The 19,894-nt window shown below is 40.2% G+C and overlaps 1 protein-coding gene across 10 annotated transcripts in view; it reads left to right on the top strand.

Moving 5' to 3' along the window:
* The window catches only part of PLAG1 (PLAG1 zinc finger), a 50,062-nt gene that overhangs the window by 11,281 nt on the left and 18,887 nt on the right, over positions 1-19,894 (top strand). For 2 of the 10 annotated variants that reach the window (XM_065053580.1, XM_021292954.2), the window contains 2 exons: positions 15,087-15,676; positions 17,842-18,069. The exons of 2 other annotated variants lie outside the window; for them this stretch is intronic. The gene's annotated coding sequence lies outside the window, so the exon portion shown is untranslated. Of the gene's footprint in view, positions 1-15,086; positions 15,677-17,134; positions 17,250-17,841; positions 18,070-19,894 lie in introns of those variants that run through there. 6 more of the 10 variants (XM_065053581.1, XM_065053586.1, XR_010470569.1 and 3 more) reach the window with 3 other exon arrangements.

The raw sequence follows: 19,894 nt of genomic DNA, 5'->3' as shown, positions 1-19,894 counted from the left end.
CACCCATAACTAAGTAAAAAGCTCAGGTACCTAGACGTGCATAGGTATTCAGAGCCCTGCCATGGTTATTTCTGGGATCTCTACAAACACAGAGTTCTTCTACTACGTTCAGATAGTGCATGATGAAGTGCTTTCTAAGGTTAGTGAGTTTGTTGGTTTTGTGGGTTTGAATTCAGAATTAAAAGTGGTACGTAGAAAGGTGATACGGTACTGACTTAGTAACACACAGTATTTTAGTTCAATGTTGTGTTGAAAGTGTGTATTAGAAAACCTGAATGTAAATGTTACATAGCTTAAGAGTTGATTTTGTAGTAATGTGGGTTGTCCCTAGGAAAACAAGTGTTCTGTTTTGTCAGAATTACCATTTCCCTATGGTGTATTTGCCTTTAATTAAATTCTGGTCCATCATTTTTTTTGTTTCTTGTTATTTGCATGGAATTGCTTCTTCCTCCAAACAAATACAAACAACATTGTCCTCCTGCTGTGATCATTATGCATGACATCTCTGACTCAGCAGATCAAAAGTTATGTTTATTGGAAAACAGAATTAACATTTTATACTTTTTTTCAGACCAAATAGCTGTGTCAAAAGAGATTATGCTTTTAGCATGTTAATCCACTAAACCATCATCCATCATTCTCTAAGCTACCTCTTACTAAAGTCTATCTGAAAGGTTTCAGGCTATCACAGAAGTACACCCATAAACTTGAATAGTTGAGAGGCTTCTTTAATAGAGTGCATAATACATCATTATCAAGTTGCAGCCTTTTTTCCAAGAATTGTTTTATATGTCAGCGTGGTTTGGCCTGCTTTAAGGCATTCTGGTTATTCAAGACAAATTGTTTATTTAAAATGGCATATGCAAACCCTTTTATCAGTATGTGTGGAGTAGCAATTCCAAATTTTGATGTTGTGATAGCCAAATACCTGAATGGAATGCTATACTGATTATGGGAAAGATAATGTAACAGAGGGTAAGAATTTATGCCACTGGAGATTTTGAGATTAATCTAGATTAGTAGTTTCAGTTGCTAATCTTGCCCCATGTTCCTCTGTCACTTTGTTTCTGAAGTTGTATTTTCCTCATTCAGTTTTTGTAACTGTATACTGTCACTGTGTGAAGAGTCACACAAACGTGGGAAACAGCAATTCTGACCTGGCAGAAAATTCTGTATAGTGCGAAAAATACAGCAGAAAAATATAGTTCTGCCTTATCTTTTGACTTGAAAAATCTTAGATGTTACTCATAATAACAGTAAATATGTGTGTGTTAGTCTGAAATTTGACTGTAGGTTGACTGGCACTGTGTACATCAGTGACTAGATTCTTTTAGATATTAAATATCACTACAAGGAGTTTGCTTGTACTTATCTGAATTACAGTGCAAAGTTTGCTGAAACAGCTTAGCAATAACCATTTTCATTTGTCTTTACAAATGCTAATTCAGTATGGTACAACACGAATTAAAAGTTTAGTTAGTTGTTACTACTTGATACTCTATTCTGGCTAGTTGTGGAGCTCTATTTAATGTTATCTGACAGATTAGAGTATTTAACTTGAAAATGTGCTGCTGCATGACTGGGGAGCTGGGACATTGCCTACTGTGATTTACTACTGGCAAGAAGTCTGTAAAGACCATTTTAAGGCAAGTTTGGCCATACTTGAAACTAGTAGGTGAGGTTTGACGCAGTGCTTTTCTCCTTTAGGCGTACTAAAACACCTTTCTCAGTTTGGACCAGTATATTTTTGAACTAGAGAAGTATTTCATATAATCTCAGACTCCTTGGTTTTGGTGACATCAGCCTTATACCTTGAAGTGTGATTCTGTGGGGTTTTTGTTAGGCTGGTAGTCTATGAACACATATGACCAGAGCATAATACATTGTGTTGTTGATCGATTCCATGTACAAACATCTGCAAAGAACAGCGCCATTAATGAGACACTGGGAAAGAAGATAGTGTGTGATAAGGAATGAAATGAAGCATCATAGGGCCTACACTGAGGATGGGGTGACAGTTCCAAATAAAATTATCCTCACAGTGTTTTACTGTAAGGCTGTGTACTGTTTGTATGTGATAATACTTCCTATGTAGTGCCTTAGATTATGTTAATAAATAAAGTGTTTTCAACAAGGAGTTTCATGTGTCAGTAGACCTAAGTGATGCATGGAAGTAACTATGCTAGTCTTATGTAAATTGTTTTTAAATAGACCGTTGAAAAAGGTGGTGTTCCAAAGAGTCCCAGTTTAAAATCCTGATAAGGAAGGAATTGTTGTAAAGTGTTTTGTTCAGAAGCTGTACAGTGGATCGTCTTGACAGATACAGTTTGTCATTCTTCCAGGGCTGGATTTTCACTGAGCAATTAGATGAAGTTACCTACATTTGAACTGGTTCCTGAAGTTAGCCTGACTGGACTGAAAATGATAATGCTGAAAACCAGTACATAAATCACTTTGTGGAGCTGGGTTGTTAACTGCATTAGTAAAAAAATACATTCTTTGACTCACCAGTTTAAATTAAAAAAAAAAAAAACCAAAACACAACAAACAACCTGGAGAGTTTTATGTGTGATTAGGATAGTGTATTACTCAATTGATATGTACAGCCAGTCCAGAAACAGAGAGTGTCTCTAAATTCAGCAAGTGGTGTGTGTTGCTCTAAAGGCAGTAAGTGACTCATGTGACTGTCTTAGCAGCTGGGCAGCAAGATTAGAGAGCTACTACAGACACATTCCCTTACTGAGAGGTCCAGGCTATTGCTAAATGAAATTGTACTACAGACAACAACTGAATAACAGGCACAAGAAAATAAAGTAAATAAGTGTGTCATCAGGTTAGTGCAGTAGTTATTTCAGACAGTCATTAAAGTGACAGGGGAAAAAAACCCAAACTTTTATAAGATTCATATTTAGAAGATATTTGCTCCTTTTTTCAAAGACTTCATATGAGATTACCTGTTAATTGTCCCTTTCAATTTGCAGATTTGCAAAAGTTGTCTTGAAATAGCTTGAATAGCAAGAAAAAAAATGAGAATGTTAGTGAGTGAAGAATCTTATTCCAAAGAACTCATTTATTTGTAAAAGCACTAAAAATATGCTTGTATCATGAAGTATTTTGATTTGAACTGAAATTGGCAAAGCGTATACTTCTTGGTCACTTGCTAATTTGAAGACTTATTCATGATGTTATTCCTCATGTATTTCCTAATTGTAAGAATTTGTGAAGTTCGTTCCAAATTGTCTTTAAGTTTTCTTGGCATGCCAGGATGGATTAGTGGAATATGTATTCTTTTATTTTTACTTTTTTTTTTAACATGTCCCTAATTTTTTTCTTTTTTTTTTTTTTTTTACTCACATACTTGCTTTTGTTAAGGAAGTTGCTAAACATGTGTGGAAGTTTTGTCCTTTATTTATTTACAGTTACACATTGATATTTCAATTATTATTTGTGGATTTAAACTCAGAAGTGTCACCCTCTCAGACATCTCCTTAGGACTAACTCTCACAAGAACTCCTTTTAGTCTCGAGGACCAGACGCCTGACTGTTGCAATCAAGTAAATTGATACAGAAATCAAGAAGACAGGAATATGAAGCTCCTTAGTGCTATTTTTAGTGTTAACTTTTGGACCCTAATTATGTTTTGAGGATGTAATGTACTGAAGAGGAGCTTTTATATTTAAAAAGCTAAGACAAAGCCAAGTCAAGCCCATGATAAATTCCCTATAGTAACAGAGGACCAAAAGAATGTGTGTTCAGAGCCGTCATCACTGCATCCCACTGCCCTCAAAAGATTAAACTCTTTGTTATTCATGCTTCAGGGTTCCTGGATTTCTGCTTTCTCTATTTTCCAGTCTAGTCATGACTTGTTTCCCATCTTGTTACTGTTTCATATTTATTCCAATTTTGTGCAGCTTTCCTCAACAACGTTTTTCATTTATATCTCTAAGAAAAAATAGAGAGTATAAATAAGGTTGTCCAGAGTTATCAGTGCATTTGAAAGCTGCCTTCTCAAGGTGGTCCATCATTTTAACAATACTTCAAAACACCTTGTTGATACAACCCTTTTATTTTTGCATGTGTTTAGATTTCTTCATAATCAAGTCTCTTATTGTTTAGTATTTTGAAATCTTTAATTTCTAGGAAATGTTCAGTTTGTTTTTTATTTTGATACATCCTCTTCTGAATGTTTCTCTAGTCCTTTTTTAATGTACCGTTTTCCTGTACCAGATTGCTTTTCTACTCATTTTTCAGTCACATATTACTCATCAGTTGAAAAAAAAAAAAAAACAAGTTTGTGTTTTTATTTCGACATTGGTTAGTCTGATGGTGCTCTATGACATCGGAGCACTGGGAAACAGGGATACTTGTGTATTGGTAAGCAGTTTATAGGTAATGTGCTAGCAGATTGTGGCCAAGGATATACCTGCAAAATATGTTGATCCTCTGACTACTTGAATGCTTCAGGGAATTCTTGTGTGCTGTTCTTAACGCATTCCTTGAGATGAACCATCCAAAATGTCCATCTACCAACAGAGTTTCAGGTCTTATGTCTTGCCACCCTGTTTTGTGCTACAGCAGCTTCTTGGGCTCGGACTTCTGGCCTTCCCCTTGGGAAGCTCTCTGCCGTAGTGCAGGTTGTTTTGAACTGCTTCCATTCCTTCTGCAATGTGCTCTGTTTGTTTAGAGCACCTTTTGCACAGCTGGAAGAATTATATAAAATAAACAGCTGTCCTGAGAGGATATTTGCGTGAACTTGGACTTTGGCTTGTTTGTTTGTTCCTTTCAGAATTACGCCCAAAATTTCTTAGCCACAAATTTGTGCTGCTCCGTGGGAAGTATCTTATGCATTCTGAGGAAGAAAGCAAGCTCTTAAGCTACCTCTAGACAAAATTACAATATTTTCTTTAATAAATTTGGTTTCCAAATGGCCAAGGAGAAACAGCCCAGCAAGATAAACCAAAAATACCTTGTATTTTTGTGAGATTGCCTCTTGTAGGCAGGCGTGGTTTAAGAAAGGAGTAGGTAAGATTCTTGCTCGATATAGTCATTTTTCCCCTGCTCCCTCATGCCATTCTGTTCTTAGGATGGGGAATTATCATGGTGTTTGCTTCTTGGAGGTGTCAGAAAATTGTGGATATTTTGAATGAAGTTGAGGTGCTATTTCCTATGCTATTTTTTTTCTGGTGAGAATTTCACAGTGTTATTGTGATGGTGTGTGCCACCTGCTCAATATGCTTTCCTTTGCTGGGAAGACATACAACTAAGAAGAAAAAAGGTTTAGGGGAAATTGGTAGCCTGTGTTCTCTGACATCATTTCTTAGGGCTAGAGTTGTAGTCTCACCACTTCCCTTACATCAGAGGAGGCCTGCAAGTTGGCTAGAAGTTGTACGTCGATCAGAAGTGACTCTTTAGCTCTTCACTTTCAGATGTGATATTGGGGTGACAAGCTTCCCAGTGAGGAGAGGAAATTTCAGTAGCTGTCTTTAGGAAGAGAGAAATCTTCGTTCTGGTATCTGAGAAAGCAAGCCTTGTGGGGCAAGCTGAAAAGTAAAGCATGGGAATGATTGGAGCCTAGATAACTGAAGCACTCTTCTCCAGTAACTATAGATACTGTGGTCTTTCACAGGAGAGCAGTGACAGGAAGAATGTTTGTTTCTAAGCACTGACGACTGGGTAAGAATAAATAGAACTAAGGGAGGGTTTCGGAGTTGTATTGCTTTGTTCATGTCTAAAAAAAAAAAGAAAAAGAAAAAAGTAGCATCCATTTTTAGGATTCAGTGTATTAGAGGCTGAAAAAGAAAACACAGCAGGTGTTGGTCCGTCCCGTGACAAGCTTACAGTGTTACTCGAAGGAGGAGAACTGAGACGTGGAAAGGAAAGGGGAAAAAGCAGCTGAAGTACTTGCAGTTGCATATATACACTCTGTTTAATTTTGTGTGTTAATTTAACAACAGTGGCTGACACTACTGGTTTTAAATAAAATAGTAAATTCAGTTGTCCCTCATTTACACAAAGCCAAATTGTGTTCCTCTCAGTCATTGCTGTAGGCACTCCTCTTCTATCCTGCTTTTCAAGCCCTGGATCACTGAAGGCAAATACCCAGTGGGATGCTAGTTCAGAGCTGTATGTATCCCGCAGATGGGAGTTCACAAGCCAGTTTGCTGGCTGGAAACTTATACATGGATCTTGACAATGGAACATATTTATACAGAGTTCTGGTATGCTCTCTAGCACATTCGATGTTCTGCCTCAGGCTCTGGATACTTTGAGAAACCCAGCCCTACAGCCACAGTTCATACCCTCGTGGAATACCTCACTACTTGGACATTGTTCTGACCCTTGTGATGGAGAGACACTACTTGCCCAACCTGCATCATGAGACTCATACTCCAGACACCTTGATGCCAAAGCAGGAGAGCCTGCGGTGCACGCACAGGATAAAATGCAGAGTGAGAATAAAGTAAATGGCTCTTACCTTTTTTTTTTTTTTTCCTGAGGGTTGTTTTTTTTAAGAATCAAGTTTCTGTGGCATTTTTCAGGAGAACCTGTTTTGAGATTACTAGGCTGAGCTTTTCAAAACCATTGTCTTCATAATCTGTTTAGAACGCAGCTTTTACTGCCTTCAACTGCAGCTGCAGGCACTAAGTATTTCTGCAAATCACTCCTTATAGACCTGTGCCAAGGACCTGGAAAATTAATGACCTCTTCTGTAACGTTCAGTTTAAATGACAGCAATCCCTATTAAAATCTGAGTTCTCTAGGACAGCATTCAATTATCTGACTCAAAAGATTGGTTCCTGAATGACTAAAGGACTCGTGGAATAAGTAATCAGGAAATTGGACAAATTTGGTTAGGGTTCATGAGAATTACAGTGCTACAACTATCCCTGTCTAATTTCAAATCTCCATCCCAAAGGATAGGGGCTCAAAACTCTAGGAGAAGGAGAAGTCTGACGGAATCTTTTGACACAGGCAAAACTTTTTTATTTTTTACATAAACCTTTAATTTTTTGAAAGGGCTGTACTGTTTTGAATGAATAAAAAGTAAAGAAACAAAACACTGAAGCAGACACTAACTTGTAAAATTCTAGCCCAAAAAATAGCAGTTTGGTAAAGTCGTAAGTTGTTGTATGTAGAGAAGTTTGTCTTATACAGGCAAGTGTTTGGCAGCGTGGTGAAAAGTAATCCTACTCATTGTGCCAATAGTAAAATACGCTGGATTTCAGTTAGCATTTGTACCTACTGACAGCAGTGTTGTTTTTTTTGTGTAAATAAAGAGAGGGATAGTCCTGTTGTCAGACCAAGTGTTGTTAAGAGAACTGTTACCACAGGTCTTACCAGGCCAGTCAAGGCCTGAGACAACCAAAACTACTTTTAATTAACCTGATAAATGCTGATAAAATTCTATGTTTGCATTTGATTTAGTAATAAGAATTACATTTGTGTGCATATTAAATCCCAGTGTTCTGACAGTGACAAAATGAAAGGTGTGGTGAAAGACACAGGAGCAGGGCCAGCAGGTAGAGATGGCTTTCCCAGAGTGTTCTCCTGGTCTTCAATAGTTCGCTTGTCAAAGTCTTCCTCAGCCAGACGTGGTGGATGTGTATTTACTAACCTTTGCTGGACTTTTTCCATGAACTTTTTGCTGTGACCTCTTGAGTATTTTTAAGTCTCTCAACACTCTATTATAAGGACTTCCACAGCAGAACTGCTTGAAGAACAGGTACGTTTCCTTCTTGAGCCTGTGTTCTCATTTCGTTTCACATCTCCAGCTTTGTGAAGCTTGATTTCCTTTTCTAAAAGTTCTGTTGCCTCTTCACCAATATGTTGCATTTGTTCCTGTGTCCTCCTACCATTTCCCCTGACCCACTGGTTGTTATTTAAGTTTATACTGACTTGCCTGATATAGATGTCAAACTTACTGTAGTACTTCAGTGAACATTGTTAATTGTTAGGAAAGAAATAAAACAGGCAGCAGTCTGTGATGTGTCTGTCTCCTGGATGTAGTACAAAAGATACATGTAGAATGGTGAAAATACAGGACAAGGTAATGAATATGAAGGTAGTAGTGAAACAGCTTCCATGCAAGGAAGGCCTAAGTAGGCTTTGATTTTTCAGCCTGGCAAGAGACTGCAAAAGGCAGAATACGGTAGAGATTTCATAACACAGACAGGGGATCATAAAGGAGTCATGAGTGGGATAGGTGGGATGAAGAAGGAGCAAAATCATTAACTAGGAGGAAAGAGAAATAGTGGGAGAAGGTTTCAGAGCAAAAAAAGAAAGCACTTGTTAATAAAATGTGAAATTAAGCTATGGAACTCTTTGCCATGGGATGTTGTAAGTAAAAAAGCTTACATGGGCACAAGAGAGGGCTGCCAAATTAGTGGAAAAGAGGGCTATTAAATCTGTTTAGCTCGGGACGGCCCAACATCACAAAACACTACATGCTGGCCTTCCTCGGGATCTGCTGTTGGCTGTTTCTGGAGCAAGGATGCCAGGCTGGATGGGCTTCTGCTGTGACCCACAGGGACCATCATTGTATTCCAGTGAGTATTCAGGGACCTGGAACTGGAACAAATCACCCTGGCTGAGCCAAATGCCTTCCTGTCACAGAAACTATGTCTGTCTCCGTGAACCTGTATAGATCCATTTGCGAACTAGTTATATTTTTTCCTCTATTGAAGTCCCTGTATTTTGACATGTAAACTTAAAGCCAGTGGTTTGTTGTCTAGGAATCCTTTTTATTTCCAGCCTAAACTTACTTTTGATAAGTTTACACTTGTTCTTTATGCCAGCCCTGCTAATTGTTTAATTAGTGTACTTATTAAGCCCTTTTGGGTTTTGTTTCTGTTTTTGTTTGGGTTTTTTTGTTTGCTTGTTTTGGGTTTGTTGTTGTTTTTTTGTTTTGGTTTGGTTTTGTTTTGTCAGATGTTTTGTTGTGCTATCCCAGATATTTTTTTCTGTGAATATGTAATACCAGATTTATACATGATATTCCCAGCAAGTTCTTGGTAGTTCGCTATAGTGGCATCCATATGTCCCTTTCTACACTGGAACTGCAGCTGCTTTTTTGAACCATTGTCTTTTTTTGATTCTGAACCAGCTCTCTTTAGTGACTTCTGCTAGCTGCTTATACGACGATTATACACAAACTTCTTCCTTCTTTGCTACTTCCACCTAATGGTTCGTCACTTTTCATCAGAAACCGCGAGTCTCTCAGTGTGATGTTCTGTTCTTTGCTGTTACTTTTCATCCCATTTCTGTTGCACCTGTCCTTAAGATTTTTTTGTAGTTTTTCTCGTGTGTTATTTTAGTCTGCACTGTACTTCTGGTACATCCTAGTTTCATATTTTCTACACATTTTGGTAGTGCTCACTTAAAGGCATAAAAACAAATTCTGAATGAAAATGTTGAATCAAAAAAGACTGAAGACCAGCTTTGGCAGAAGTCCATAAATAACATCCTTCCACCTTTTAGTAAGAAATCTGTTGTCATCTCCCCTTGATCTGCTGCTTTTCCTGCCATGCTATTCTTGAACTAACCTCTCTCAGCCCAACCAGGCTCAGGTGGTAGCATGTCAGATTTCTTACTCAGTAGACTAGAACTGTTGTTCTTCCTTTGTATAAAGACTATTTTGTCATGTTGAAGGGAAGCTGGATGTTTTACATGTTTTCAGCTTCTAAAAATTGTGTTACGTTTTACTTAATTTTTCTCTTTACATTCATGTTTTCATTCTTTCTTTGAATACATGCTCCAAGCAAGAGGCCATGCTATCATCATGAATTGTATGTCCAGGTAACTTTTCTCCACCTTTTCTCAATATTGCAATGAGGCAAAAAGTGTTTATTTGGCTTTGATGCTTTCTGAGACTCTTCCATCTCCTCACATGGCAGTATTACTTCCTGTTAAAACAGAAGATAGTAGTTCAATATGAAAGGTAAGGTTATCTAAGTACAGTGGATACCTCTTTTAATTCACCTCTCAGAAGCCCTTGTGTATGTCTCTGTGCTTGGGAGCCATCTCTGGTAGAGGACTGTAAACTTCTGCCTTATTTTCACTGTAGTGGAAATAGTGAGTTGAAACAGCTGCCCTGTGCTTCTCTCTTGTGACTCTAGATGTTTGGTGGATTTAGTTCTGACTGCATTTATTTGAGGAAACATATGCACCACTATTAATATGAACTTAGTCATTTTGCACCTCTCATCACCCCTGCTAAGGTGAGAGCATCTCACAGTGCCATGATACTCCATTAGTGCTTTGTGCTCAGTCTGTCCTGCCAGGTTGCTTCCCCTTGCCACCCTGTTGAATGCTGGGTCTGTGAGACTCAGGTGGTGCCAAATCCCTGGTGTAGCTTGGTGCTGAAATTCCTGCTGCTTCTGACTCTGGACTGCTGCTCAGCCTGGTTAGTACCAAGAGACCGTGGGAAATCTGTGGGTGAGGTTCCTCCATGATTTCCAGTTTGGGCTAGAGCTACGAGAATCCCAACCCGCTCATCACTGTACCTGAGATGGTCCTTCCTGCCTCCTCTTGTGCTGGCACCGAGCCACTCCAACAACAGACTGCACAGAAACGGTCGGCACTTTTTCTGTAGGGTTAATTTGACTGCTTTAGCTCCCTGACCTGCTGCACTGTGTGGCCAGACAAGCACCAGTGCAAGAAGAAAAGGGAGGAAGAACGATACCTTGAATTGTTTCAGTGTGGAGGCACCCGCAAAATAACCAAGCTGACAGAGTGACAGGCTGACAGAGTGCTGTCCTGTGCTCTCTTCCATATGACAGCTGGACAGATGTGTCAGTCTCCAATCCCAAGGCGCTGACTGAGGTGCTGTGCCAGACCTGGTGCCCCTCTGCCTCCCAGTTGCTCATGGACGCCTGAGCCTGGCTGTCACTGCACAGCCCAGCCTCCAGCAAGGAGATGCCTCGTGTCTGGGCACCTTCAGGTGCTGGCTGGGTACAGACGCCTCTGCCTATGGTTGAACCAGTAAACAAGGTGCTAATTCTGGAGATAGTTGCTTTGCTTTTGGGATTGGGTCCAGAGATGAGAACATAACTGCTAAAGCTACTTGCCAAGGCAGCTATCAAATCTGATGAGGGATCAGGCCCTGAGGTTAACTGGCAGCAATTATCTGTACCATAACTATAGCTGTGCTGAGTGATTCTTCAGTGTTTTGTGGTGTGGTTTGTTGTGTTGTTTTGTTTTGTTCATTTGTTTGCTTGCTTTAAAAAAAAAAAAGGTTATGTCTCACAACTGCTGGTTTCTGTGGCCCTGTAATTCAAGGGAAGTATCAGCCCTCATCTTTGCAAGGACAGCCCTTTGGGTACAAACTGTAAAGTTTTGGTGACAACTGTGGTAACAATCCGACTGAAACATAGATGCCTGACATGTTCTCATGTTGCCATTTGGGATACAGGCTCCTCTGAAAGTACCTCCCTGCTTTGGTAAGGAAACAAAAATTATTTCAGAAAGGAACGTGTTCCCCCCACAATGCTAGTTGTGGTTGCAGCTTTTGCTGTCTGGTGGGGCTGGGAGGGAGCAGTGTGTTTGGGGAGAGGGGTGGAAGATCATAATCTCTACAGGTCAGAAATAAGTGTATTTATTGTGTGTGGTCGATAATATGTAACAAGTGCCGTTTAGTAAGATGAGCTTCTAGCTCTCTCTGCAGGAGAAGGGGATGCATGGTTTTCTTTATGCCAGCAGATTGCTGTGATAGGAGAGGAAGCAGGAAAGAAATGTGATTTCTACAGCCAAGTTTCTGTGTTACTTTCTCATGTACTCTTAATGATGGAAAGTTTGGGTGGGTGCCGTGCTGTCAGATCATACTACTCAGCGTTAGCTGGTCATGAATCCCCACTTCATGTTCACAGTATTTGTTTTTTCTTAAAGACTGCTCGTTTATGCAGTTACAAACACTGATGGCACGAGTCTCCATGTCTTCCTTGCCTGCCCTCTGGTACTCAGATTTGGGTAAGCAGGGCAGTTGCAGTTTGAAATTTGTAGTTGTAACATTATCTATTAGAAGAAAAAGAAAAAAAAAAATCCACTGAAACAAGTAATGAAGATCACATTAGATCTGCTTCAGATAAGTCTGTCCATTATTGTGTGCAATTAGACCAAGTGTTTTAAAGGATTAGTAGATATTAGTTTTTAAGAGATTCGTTAGTGGTAGGGAGTCAGACTGACAGTGAATTTTAGCTTCAAGATGTAAAGATCTCTTATTAAAATTTATCCAGTTGTTTAGCTTTTCTTAGCAGAAGGTTCATAGGTCATAGAAACAAGTGTAGTATGAAATTTCAAACGCAGTAATAACCTGCTTTCAAAGAAAAATAGTAATATTCCTTCATTTTAGAAGGCAACACAGTTATTTGACTACTGCTTTGTGCTGCCAAAATATGCCTGTTTGCATTCATATGTACTTTAAACTGTTTTGATTTTTTTAAATTTTATTTTTAATTATAGAAGCCTGTACAAGCTCCCAAGGCTTTCACTTTCTTTCTAGCCGCTTTTTCCTAAGAAAAGGTGACCATACCAAGACTGTGAATAATCCTCTCTGTATTCAAATCTGTTGGACAGTGGATGTTTCCTTGCAGTTTAACACTGCTGCTTTGCCTCTGCTTTGCTTCGCTTCACTTTTTAGGTCCCCTTCTCCTCTTCTCCTTCTCCTCTCCATTTGTTTTACCACATTTGTCACCTGCCAGATAAAGTGGGGGTGGAGGGAAGAGGCTGCTTTCTTATAAAGGTTTTGTCGAGAGAACCTTGTTGTTGCTAATCCACCTGGAGTTTGTTTCCTCTTCCTTAATCTCCATTTGTCCCTATCTCCAAACCTCCTCGCCTTCATCCCCATCACTCCTCCCGCCCCGATCTTTGTTTGGCTTGGGAAGAAGCGAGGAGGTGTGGTTAGATGCCAGAAGAGCTCAGTTATTACTTACACAGGGAAACTTCATCCTGTCCAACAAGTATGCTATTTGTAGCCTTGAGGGATATAGCTTAAGGGCACAGAGTTTCCACTCAAAATTTAAGTAGATTAGATTATGTATACATATTTGTTGTGACTTGGCAGGTATCCCAGTGCCCGAGGTCTTAAAATGTGTACTTTGGTATACTGGAGGCAAGCTCAACTGCTTGTTTCAAAAGATGCTCTGGAGAGATGGGAGGCTGCTGCTTGGAGTTCACAAAAGTGTTATCCTCTCTAGATCTGATTAGACATGGGAATTCTGACTACTGTTCTGTCTAGTCCTGTATTTTGTTCTTGATATTAGCTGCTATCAAATGCTTCAAGGGGTGGTATAACCGTAAGATAGAGGAGGAGATCCTCTCTTACTTAACTCTCTGCTGGTTTGGATTTTGTCCTGAAAAAAGAGGGTTGGTATTATTTTTTCTGAAGCCCTCTTGAAATCGTATTGTAATTCTGGATGATCCAGTTATCTATGTAAGTCTTGTCATGTCTAACTGTATGCTACCTTCTGGCAGTAAATCTCACAGGCTAATTCTTTGCTGTTAAACTAATAAACACCAAAATTTTATTTTTTAAACTTTGCTATGCTGTGGTTTTATTGAATGTCTCTAACTGTCATAAGAACAGTTGAAACCATCTGAGCAAGTTATTTCACTGCTAATTATTTTAATAGTTGTTTCTTGTCATCCTGTTTAAAAAAATGTTAAAATGCAGGCCTCAAATTCAGGTGCTGCAGATATGCTGGAGGGAACTGTGAAGTTAAAACAGCTGTATTATGAAATTCTGTTTGGTATGGCACTTTTCCTTATAAGGTCCAATGACCAATTGTTTTGATTATTTAGAAGGAAAAAATTCCATGAGAACTGTTACTGAAAATGACTAACTTGGCATTAGCGATCCGTCGTTCTCTTAGAGCATTTGATGCAATACTGAAGTTAATTAAGATAGCTGAAATATCCAGTTAGGCACTCAAGCTGTTCATATGTAACCTATTTATTACATATTCTTGTAAATTGCTAATGATATCTGTAAATAAATAGTCCTCCTGTTTGTAGCGTCTTATTAACATCCAGACCTTGGCAAATAAAGAACAGCCTCTGTATCTAATAGCAAGCTCGAACACTTGATTCACAGTGCACAGTGACCCATGGGCTTTTTCAGTGAGGAGCTGAAGTGATTCCTCAGGTTTTGCTGTTAGAGCGGTGAAAGCTTTGAAGGAGGAGTGTGGTGCTCTGGTTGCCGATGGATGGTGGAGGATCCGTAAGAGTGGTTGGGCTGTGCATTAGAAACTAGAGGTGGTTGGGTCAGGTTGAAAGACAAAGGCATGCTTGACAGAGAGGTAGGCTGGATTTAGTTAAGTGGTTTTGTTTCTTTGTTTAAGCAACGATTGGGGGTTGATAAAAAATGCACTAGCTGATATGCAGTAGATATGAGCTGCTTTTGCTCAAAAATTGCAGAGAGGTGTGTGGGAGAGATGGGTTCAGAACTTAGCAGATCTGAAATGAATGTTTACCTGACCTGTTCTTTTGGCATCTCAGTGTCTTAGAGAAGATATGCTTAAAACCAGTTACTACAGTTGCTCAAACCCATTTGTGTTATCTATTAGACTAGTCTCTTAAAGGCAGAGGATGAGGAATCATCTCTGGGGATTTTTTTACCTTCTGCATTATATTCTTCTTGTATGTTGGAAAAAAAAAAAAAAGCCCCAACAAACAGAAAATGCATGCAAAATTTACTGCATTTTCTTTTTTTTTAATTCTATTTCCAATTATGGAAACATAGGATTTACTCAAGCAGATAACAGGTAGAGTCATCCCTTTGCAAACCTTAAAATGAAGGTAGTGAGAAAGAATGTCTAGGCTATTGATCACTGGGAAATAATTAACAAAAACAATTTACTGTGGTAGGATGTTACTGTGAACACACTTCAGTTCCTCTCAGAGCATCTTATGTCCATTCTGAACTTAAGTCTGAAAGCTATATCAAAAAGGACTATTTACTGTAGTAAGTGGAGTAAATGCTTGTGGTGAGTTAGTTTCTACTGTAAGGGGTTTTTTTGATTAATTGCTTATAATGTGCTGGACTTTGTATTTCTTCCCACCTGGCTCACTACCCATGTCCTTCTTTACTCCAGGATCATCTTGACTGGAGGTAAATGCTCCTATGTGTTGGCAGGTAGCCAAGAGTGCTGATCTTTGTGGTGTGGGCTGTAAGCAAGTTGGTTGTAACAACTGATTAGTTTTGAAGAGTCTGCCAAGACTCCTGAGGCCTCCAGTTTATGTATGTCTGACCCTACGCAGATACAAATCGTTACGGAATGGACAGGTACAGGTCACTGCCCACATAAACGAAAGCGAAAGAGCACACCTGGACCTGGCCTCGGGGATGAATCAACACAAAGGACCACAGAGGATGTAGCGGAAGACAAAGAAACACAACAGGATGTTTGATTGGTGCCCTCATACATTCTCTGAATTGTGGTTTTGCAAATGACATTGCCACCGAACTCCAGAGTGATTTACTGTTTTTCCCCTGAATGGTGCACGGTGCCACAGGCCTGAGGTAACCACGTAAAAACCCAGCAGATAAAGGTCAGTAGCCTCACCTATGCCATAGTGGCCAGCCGAGGTGGGCCTGCTGCAAGCATTTTTACTCATCAGACGTGAGCAATACCCAAGAAACGGCTACCGGATCCTGCAGAGGCTGGAGGAGGAAACCAATCCAGTAAGTATTGCATGCCCAATTGCACAATAACTTCACAGAAGGATTTAAACTATTTTTTTCTGGAGCAGAACTCTCTCTGGCTCAGGTGGCAGCCTTCTCCTTGCCATTTAACTTAGCTGTTCTCACACTTAGATCTGACGCTTGTTGTATTTATTTGTGGGCTCCACATCCACACAGATGCACTCTCACTGGCCATCTCCAAACTCTGCACTTGAGTGACTGTCTCTACATCGTTTCTCTTGCCATCTCACTCAGAGTAATAACCTTTACTGTTGGTATTCCCAGCCCCAAATTTTTGCATGTCAAATCCAGCAAATTTTGTTCACTGTTCTCTCAGCCACCCTTGCCTAGTTATCAGTCTTGCTGTACTGAAGGACTTCTCAGAAATTTTACTGTGTTAGCTCCCTTGTACCTCCATACCTTTCTTTGCCTCTTTCTCTATGCTCTCTACCCTCTGTGTAAAGATCCATCCCATAAGGAGTGGCATCAAGTTATCTTTGCTCAGTCTTTGCAACTCTGGTTCCATGGCTGCCTTTTCCTACTTGGGAAGCCTGGAGATCTCTAGAAGGAGAGAAGTGACCCCACTTTTGGTGCCCATGTCACCACAGAGTGCGCTGCCCGCTCCCTGCCTGCCCTGGGGAGCCCTCAGGCTGCAGAGAAGGCATGAAGCAGCCCAGCCCAGCTGGACACAGCAAGGAGCGATCCTGTCCAAGCTGAGCTGGAGCCAGAGCACAGCTCACCCCCACGCTCCACGGAGCTCAGCTCCTCACATGGGTTGAAGGGGAGAGAGTTTGGAGGCGAGAGGGAACCGTGTGATCAGGGTGATGCACAGATATAGAGGATGGACGGGGCTACACGGGACTCTGTTTGCTCCTGCAGCTGCCTGCTCCCCTGCCCATGCGACATGTCCCTTCAGTTTAGCAGATGTTGGTTTGTCTTCCTGTCAGTCAGTGTCATCCGTTGCATCTGTGCTGCTGGCTCAGGGCTTTGTAGATTCTCCAGTACCTGACTCCACAAATACAAGACCTGTTGATCGCACTTTTTTATGCTTTTGCATTTTTCATGTTCCTTTTTTTTTAACTCTTGCTCCCCTCCCTGAAATGGCATCCTCTCAATGAGTCTCATTTTAAAGCTTTAATGGTGTGTTTCTTTGCTGTGCCAAGTCCCAAATATGAGTTGCACTTTTCTGTCTCTTTTTCCCAGCTGATTTGATCTCCCCTTCTTTCTTACTCGGTAATCACAGCCTTCCCCAGCTTTGGTTATGCTGCCCCCCTGCTCCAGACCTTAGTCATGCTCAGAGTGTTTATAAATCTTAACGCAGTCTCAAATACAAAGCTGTGCTGTCATTGAGTTCCAGTAGTGTGATCAGTCTTTGCTAAGGGTGAAGTGCACAAGGAATTTGGAACTGCTGTGCTGTTCTAAAACTTTTGTTTAGCAGAGTGACCTTGTGCATGTGTAACTACTGCTACAGAATTTTCTTGATTTTTTTGCAGTGTATTTTACAGTAATTCATAGGAGCTATAAGAAATGTGAGAAGAGTGTGTGGGAGGGAGGTTTGACACAGACATTGCAGGTAAAGGAAGTGTTGGGTTATTTTCCCTTTTTTTTTGTTTTTTTTCTTTTTGCTTTTTTTTTTTTCTTTAAGGAAAGACTCCTCTAGAACTCCTGGATGAAGCTTGTTTTTAGGTAGCTTTGCAGTGTATTATTGCAGTTTGCCTGTTGTCTTTATAAATGAGGCCCATCATTCTCACAGGAATTTGCCAGGGAGTAATGTCCTTCAGCATAAGGACATCTAATTGCATATGTGTGCAGTTACAAATGTAATGCGTACTGTTATTTTATTTTTTTTTAAAAAAAAAGGCAAGAAAGGCAGAACCCTTTATACTCAAATGCCTATCCAACAGTATCTGACCATTTCAAGTTTTGAAACAATAGCAACCGACTTACCCCATTACGTATGTCCCAGAAAAACCTCCGACAGCGTATGTAGTCTGTGGAAGTAACTTGGAAGGCATCTTGCAGTTTTGGAGGGAACACAGTGAAAAGAAGAGTTGGGGGAAAAGAATCTGAATGTGGTCATGAGGGAAGAAACTAGTTAGAAGTATTAAAACAGTTTGTAATGAGTGGAGTGACTAGTAACTTTTTTTTCTTTTAATCTCTCTTAGCACGTAAAAAAGCTGCAGCCCATATGAAGAGGGGAATTATTAGCTAAAAGATAGCCATCAGATTTCAGAAGATAAACGAAATGTGGATCTGAACCTTGAAATTGTCAGCTCAGCTCAGCAGGAGGTTGCAAAGGCAGAGCGGTGAAAGGAGGGCTTCCTGGAGACCTCCCAGAAGATTGAAATGGATTATGCGATTCTGGAAGGGGACAAGAAACAGGCAATACAAAGGTGCTAAACATAAACAGTTGTACCAAAACCCTGGTCAAGTACTTTACTTCCAATACCTTAAAAAACATACATGTTCCATATTGAGACCACTATGTCAGTTTAGCTAATTAGAAATGTTGCCTGACAGTATTCAGGATCTTGTGTATATCATCTAGAGGAGCATTTCTTGCACAACCTACTTTGTTTTTAAGGTCATTATTTTTTCATTGAAAAAGCACCATCAGCTAAATCAGTAAATAAATCAATTTTCTAAACACCTGTCTGCAGAATAATTGAACACACAACTGTTGTAAAACTCATCTCTTTACAGCTTTTTAAAAATAAAGTTAAACTAAAACATATCTTTTGATTGCAAATTTTTGTTTGCCTGCAGCTACTTTCCCACAATGTGAAAGGAGCTCAGGCGTCCTATAGGAAAGCACTTAGAGGAATATATTTTCTGGGACTCAGAAAAGCATCTCCATTTCAAGTTTCCATCTGCCCTCCAGGATTTTTTCCCATAACGTGCATGAAACATTGATGCATACCATACAGTCATAAGACTATTTTTATTCCATCTTTTTTGTCACCATCTTCCTTCCACCTTTCTGGAAGCCTGCCCCATTGGCAGTCTGTAGCTGTTCAAGGCAAAGTCTTGCGTGTGTTTTTCTCCCATCACTTAATGTAGGCTTGGAAATCAGAGAAGTAGAGTCAACTGAGTTGTTTTAAAAGAATGGAGAACTCTTAAATACCCTTGTGTCTTGGACTGTGGAGAACAAAAGTTACCTTGCAGGACAGAGGTGTTTCGTCGTAGGCCACGCATTGTTAGTACTGGTGAACATTTACTGTGATAAACTGTGTCCAGCAGGACTGTGAAGGAATATGCCATTGTATTGGTAAAATCTTAAGCCTGTGTGCTTGAGAGGTGGAGCTGGAGTAGAGTAGAACAACAGGTGTGCGTCTCACCACCTGTGGCTGTGCCAGCCGGGAACCCTATCCCTTCAAATCTATTCCTGACCTCTTGTGCATTGACAGATGTGGAGAAACCCGCTCATGCTGCTGTCAGCCTTCCTGACTTCGTTGCCCTGCCAATAACAAGCTGGTTACCTTGTGATTTAATGGTAAAGTTGTTTGGTGACTACGTCATTACGATGTTTCATCAGGATGACAGGACCTCCCAGATTAGTATTCTGTTGGTGCAGCTCCAGGGCAAAATCGGTGTTGACTTCAGGCAGGTCCTGCTTTTGCTGTCTGAAACTAGTAGTTGCTGCCAGTTACATGAATCCAAAAATTGTATTCCAGGTGACTGTTCTGGGTTCTAACTGCCTGGCTCCATCTCCCTCTGCCGTGTTCTATCGTGCAGCTGTAAATGATGCATGACTGCTTCTAATTGTTCATTAATCTGGCATCAAATCTCAAAATGTGATTAAGATGTGCATGCCAAAATGCTTTGTAGGACAAACAGGAGCAGAGCACTGTAAATGAACCACACAACGTCTCGATTGGGAGGTGGAAGCAAATGCAGAGCTGCATACTTACCTCATTAACAAGGCTGTTCTCACAGTAAAATGGCATGTAAACACTCTGTGAAGTCACTGTGATGAGAGTAAGCTGATCAGGTGTATGCTGACGTCATTGCATAGGCAAAGTTGGTATGTATGGAGTCAGTAACGGATTCAGTGTCTGCACTGTGCAGGTTCTGAAAGGCTTGCTGATGACAGCTTTGAAGAGGGATTTGCTTTGGCATTACTCTAAATATTCTGCATCTTTAATTATCTTTTCCTGAGCCTTTTGGGTTTTAGCTCATAAAGTCATTGATACACCAGCATCACGGCTGGAGCAGTAG

This window comes from Columba livia, chromosome 2 (genome assembly GCF_036013475.1).
Source record: "Columba livia isolate bColLiv1 breed racing homer chromosome 2, bColLiv1.pat.W.v2, whole genome shotgun sequence".
Taxonomy (NCBI): Eukaryota; Metazoa; Chordata; class Aves; order Columbiformes; family Columbidae; genus Columba; species Columba livia.
This window is presented reverse-complemented; position numbering and strand designations above follow the sequence as displayed.